The sequence below is a fragment of the Macaca mulatta genome, chromosome 7, assembly GCF_049350105.2.
Source record: "Macaca mulatta isolate MMU2019108-1 chromosome 7, T2T-MMU8v2.0, whole genome shotgun sequence".
NCBI lineage: Eukaryota > Metazoa > Chordata > Mammalia > Primates > Cercopithecidae > Macaca > Macaca mulatta.
Genome location: NC_133412.1, coordinates 14,140,000 through 14,145,999, shown reverse-complemented (window position 1 = coordinate 14,145,999; position 6,000 = coordinate 14,140,000). Strand labels below are relative to the sequence as shown.

The 6,000-nt window shown below is 34.7% G+C and overlaps 1 pseudogene; it reads left to right on the top strand.

Annotated features, from left to right (window-relative positions):
• On the top strand, positions 1–888 carry LOC106999132 (casein kinase I pseudogene; annotated as a pseudogene).
• The last annotated feature ends 5,112 nt before the right edge of the window (positions 889–6,000 follow it).

The following is a 6,000-nucleotide window of genomic DNA, read 5'->3' as shown; positions in this document are numbered from 1 at the left end:
TGAAGAAGTGGCAGTGAAGCTAGAATCTCACAATGCCAGGCATCCCCAGTTGCTGTACGAGAGCAGGCTCTATAAGATTCTTCAAGGTGGGGTTGGCATCCGCCACATAACGGTGGTATGGTCAGGAAAAAGACTATAATGTACTAGTCATGGATTTTCTGGGACCTAGCCTCGAAGGCCAATTTCTGTTCAAGAAGGTTCACAATGAAAACTGTACTTATATTAGCTGACCAGATGATCAGTAGAATTGAACATGTGCATAAAAAGAATTTTATACACGGAGCCATTAAACCAGATAACTTCCTAATGGATATTGGGCGTCACTGTAGTAAGTTATTCCTTATTGATTTTGGTTTGGCCAAAAAGTACAGAGACAACAGGACAAGGCAACACAGGCCATACAGAGAAGATAAAAACCTCACTGGCATTGCCCTATATGCTACCATCAGTGCACATCTTGGTATTGAGCAGAGTCACCAGGATGACAAGGAATCATTAGGATATGTTTTGATGTATTTTAATAGAACCAGCCTGCCATGGCGAGGGCTAAAGGCTGCAACAAAGAAACAAAAATATGAAAAGATTAGTGAAAAGATGTCCACTCCTGCTGAAGTTTTACGTAAGGGGTTTCCTGCAGAATTTGCCATATACTTAAACTATTGTCGTGGGCTACACTTTGAGAAAGCCCCAGATTGCATGTATCTGAGGCAGCTACTCTTCATTCTTTTCAGGACCCTGAGCCATCAATATGACTACACATTTGACTGGACAATGTTAAAGCAGAAAGCAGCCCAGCAGGCAGCCTCTTCTACTGGGCAGGGGCAGCAGGCCCAAACCCCAACAGGTAAGCAACCTGACAAAACCAAGAGTAACATGAAAGGTTTCTAAGCATGAATTGAGGAACAGAGAAGCAGAGCTGATGATCAGAGCAGCATTTGTTTCTCCCCAAATCTAGAAATTTTAGTTCATATGTACACTAGCCAGTGATCGTGGACAACCATTTACTTGGTTTAAAGAACTTAACTTTTTACTATAAACTGTCTCTGGGCAGCATTGGTGATGCTGTATCCTGAGTCGTAGCCACTGTAATTGTGAATATTAACAGATAGTGAAACACGGTGACTGGTTTTCTAGTGCATTTTTTTCAAGTGAAAAAGTTAACTAAATGGTTGACACACACAAATTGGTGGAGAAATTATGCATATGCCAATTTTTTTTTTGTTAGAACCTTTTGTTTTGAACTATACTTCTTTGAGATCTCATCTCAGAAGAACGTCATGAACAGTCTTCAGCCACTTGTGATAGTTGTAAATGCTCACAATTGTGCATTCTTAGGGCTTTTCCATCTCTCGGGTTTGCAGGTTATTCACGTAAAACATTGTTAAAATTGTTGGCTTTTTGTTTGCAAACCAGCTGATAGGGTAGCAACCAAAGATTCCAGTGTTTGAGCGCATGAAAGACTCTGCCTGCTTACTTGTGCTAGAAATAATAGCATCTAAAGTGAAGACTTAAGAAAAACTTAGTGACTACTAGATTATACTTAGGACTCTTCATTAACTTTATAATGTTCTTAGTATTTTTTTAAAAAAGCTTGTCACAGAAATTTAGTTAACATCTTACAACTGAACATATATGTATGTTGCTTAGATAAATATCACTGTAAACATCTATATGATTAGGGATCTTGTTTTTATTTTGAAGTGGGAGCTTTTTTGTTTATAAGTTTATTAAAAACTAAAAACTGTTTCTGTAAAAAAATCAGTTTTTTTAAACAAAAAAATGCCTTGCTGACTCACTATTAAATAACATCTCCCGATTTTTTGATAAAATTCTGAGTCTATGAGTCAAACTCATCTTTGCTAATGGCTTGAAGATCCAATTAGCCTTTCAGGGAATTGTCAAGAAATAAACTGAAAATGTAATTAAATTCTCACATGAGCTTCTCAGCTCATTCTATGCCCCCATTTTGCCATTTTTAACTCCTTTGTCATTGGGAAATATTTTCAAGGATAGTGGGGAAACAAGATGAAAGTAATTTACCAAAAGACTGAGTTTTACATCATTATGCAATGTGCTCATGGCCACTTTGCCATCTTTCATTGTTTTGCTTTTCTATCATCCTCTGTTAGGTTGCATTGCTATTTTTTCATTTATTGAGAAATTTGGTTTTTAAAAATTGTAACTGAAACCAAGATGGATTCTTCTATTCATATTAGTACAAAATATAATACTTTTAGATTTTTACCTAATTTTCCATGTGCAATGATTGTTATTATTTTAGCTGCCAGAATTAATGAACTGATACAATTAAAAGGTTTTGGCAAAAGTATTTATGGCTTAATGGTAAGTATATTAACAAAATTGTCTTACCATGTAAAGCATACAATTCTTCTCTGTCCTTGAAAATATTTTAACACTTCTTTTTGGGAACATATTTTCAAACCACTATTATATACAATCACTACCTTATAAAAATGCACTGCACTAAGCAGAAAATTGATACCCAGATGATATAAAGGCCATGAAAGATAAAGGAGGCAGAGTGTGTAACTGACCTTGAATCCCTAGCCTGGTTTGAGTGGGAGAAAAAAAAACCCACCCCCAACCCCACAAAAAAAGAAAGAAAACAAATCTCCAAAGCTAGAAATGTGTGAAATTTACTAATATAATTTTTGAATTTCAAGATCTTTATGCAGGGCCAAAATATACAGGCCTAATGTTTTTCATCGATAATATAATTGAACTTGTAGACATTTACTGAAAATAATAATTATCTGTGCCCATCTAGTGTTTATCTTGAGGCTTAAAATCATATTTCTATGATTTTGATGACATATTTAGCTTATCTGTATTACTAGACAGACCTTAGCCATGGACAGACACTTTGCTTGATGTTATAGAACTATCAGAACAAGTTATTGCTTGTTTTATTACTCAGGCCGATGAACAGGTATGAATTCTGTTTCAAATGCTTAGAATTTATTTATACTTGCACTGAACATGAATGGCCCAGAGCAGGAATGGAAAATATGTGGCATCCATGTGATCACTGCCTACTCTAAAAACTAGATCAAAGCCTTAGCTGCTGAGCTGAACTTGGCCTTGGAAATGCTTAATAGCAGTGAACACAGCCACCATAAGCAAATAGAAAGCTACTTGCCGTCCATAGTCTAGGGTTAAAATATCTTATTAAAAACCTCATAGATTTCCCTCTTTCCTTAATGTGATTTGCTTTTCTAAAATTTCCAAATATTTTGTGTTGTTTTCATTTTGAGGAAGTAATGATTTATTTTTCTTCAATAAAAGAGTCTTTTGTTGCATTAAAAAAATTCCCCACAGCACCTCACATACTTCTAATACACATTAGGGACTCAATAAATATCTGTGTCTTAAATAGTTTTAATGCTGGAAATATAAGACAGAATTATCACCTGGAACCAAAGACCTGGTCTTAGTGGTATCTGCACTCTGGGTCTGTTCTCTCCAGCAGCTCATGGAAGGAATCACACAGTAAAGAACCCCAACAAATTAAGTCCTGGGAAACTGGCAGAATAAGAAGAAATGTGGAAGTTCCAGTTCTTTTGTGCTACCGGTTTCCAAATTATGAGGAAATATGCCAAATGCCTTTGGCTTTCAAATAATAATATACTCTGAATTAATGACTAACAAGGAAACACCCACTGAGCGGTTCATGGGCAGTATCTCTCCAAAGGTCAGATCCTATTGGCAAATGACCAAATAACCCTTCTCTCTTGAGCCAGCCAACCACTTCTATGGCCAGGAAGCACTTTGCCATCAACTTAGCATTATAAAAGGGAGCAATTAAAAGTATCATTTGCAGTTAATCTAATAACTCCATTGAATATTCCAAAATCTGTGTGTGAAACACAGTTGATCTGGGACCCTGCAGTGATTTGAAGAAAAAAAAAAATTTTTAAGGGAAATATAAAGATAAGCTATTTCTTTTTAAAGAGAAATAAAGATTTTTAATATTCTCATTTAGCAACATAGTGCATAAACAATAATGTATTAAGATTAACTTTAAGGCAAATGCAACAAAAAGTTACATATATTCCCCCCTTAAAACTAAGTGTGCATCCTAAAACACTCTTGTTGATGAATTTGATTCATTTCACATTTTGGGGAGTTTCTAAATTAATTAATTCTTTAACATCGACACATGATGATTTTCTCTGATTTTGGTAAATACACTCATTTTTCAGATGAAGAAAATGAGAAAGTTAAAGGTTCCAATTATTTGCTAATGCAAGTGAGTGATAACATATTTAATAAAACTCTGTCATTCATTTACTCATTTAACATTTATTGAATACCTGCTCTGTCTGCACCAGAACTCTGTTAGGCATTAGGGACTACAGTGAACAAAGTAAGTGTAGTTTTTACTTTCATGGAGCTTACAGTCTAGTTGGAAATCTTGCATGAAACAAGTACAGAAATAAGTCAACAACTGAGATAAAACAAAAGCAATCAAATAAAGGGTGCTTATAACTTTGTTTACTTAACAAAACTATGGTTTCCTCCAGAGAAGTGGTTTTACCTTTTTATCTAAATTTTGATTTGTCCTATAAAAGAAATTCAATTAAAAATGTAAAATACAGAAGGTCTACTATAGATACACTGAATTATTATTCCTGAATGTTATTTCTGAATTTCTGTTTAATGTTAAAATGACAAGGTTTTTTTTTTTTTGAAAAAAAAGTGCTAGTTATTGTAGAAATACCTTTAACCAAGGCAGTTTCCAGGGGAATTAATGACCACTTCAGGTTAATGGTCATTGGATTCATGTTCAGCCCTCAATTAAACTCTGAACTTCAATTGTTATTACTTAATTGACTTGGTTATATTTCACGTCAGCATTTCAATATGACCTTCCTTTTAAAAAGTAAAAATTGCCCTGACATAGTACCATGAGTCTTTAGTTGAGCCTGACGTTGTTGCAGCAGTCCACACTATCTTTATATATAGTTGAGCCTAGAATTTGCTTAGCTTTGCTATCACTAGTGTACTTCCCATTATCCTTGCCTATAAAATGAGACAGCTTAGGATAAATCCAAGTGATGAGGGAAAAGGGATGAAAAAATAAATATATCTGTTGCCATGATTATTATTAAGATGCCAAATAAATCCACAGAGATCCTCACCACTGTATCCTAATTGCAGGGAGTTAGACAGTTTTAACGAATACCTTGAGTAATTAAATACTATCAAGGTATGCTTGTTTTAAAATGTTCCCATATTATCTTTTCCTTACAAGTGACTCCAAATTGTTAAGTAGATGAAAACTTAAATCTCCTTTACCTATACATTAAACAACAAGAACAAGTTGGATTTATTTAAACAATGAGTTGGATTTTATATAAAGTGAGTATGACACCCAGATCGAACTTTGCTATACTAACTGAAACAAATTAAGGCACCAAATGAGCATTTCCCTTCCCCTGTACTGTGGAAATGTTTTAAAAGTCTTTTTGAAGTACTTTGATCAGGCTTTGAAATCATTTTAGTGGATTACTATTGTATGAAAACTGTAATTTATAGCGCTTGACCTAAGCAGCTCTTTGTCTCACAGCCATATTCAAAACAATAGCAGGAAAGTGAAAAACAGAAGGCGAACCCAAGTTGTTCAGGTTATTATTTAATTCATAATTCCATCTTCCTTGTTGAATCTTTGGAATCCAGGCATGTTCTTAATAAAACAGGTTCAGATGATGTTTACTAAATGTAGGAAGGTTAGTTTAGAGTAGCAAGATTAAATGGTCCAAACACATGACCCTTCCATAACCCACGAGTGACTTTACACAGACAGGTTCAGATAGACGCTTCCCATAAATGGTGGCGTTGCAGGCAAACTTCTATTGTTTGCCTTTTAGTTTCCTCTCAAGTTAAGTTTGCTTTGTTCCTTAACCCTAATCAAGAATGTGCCTATTGAGATTTTCTCCTCTCATCTTGTCACAAAATAGTTATACTTTGAGACAACTT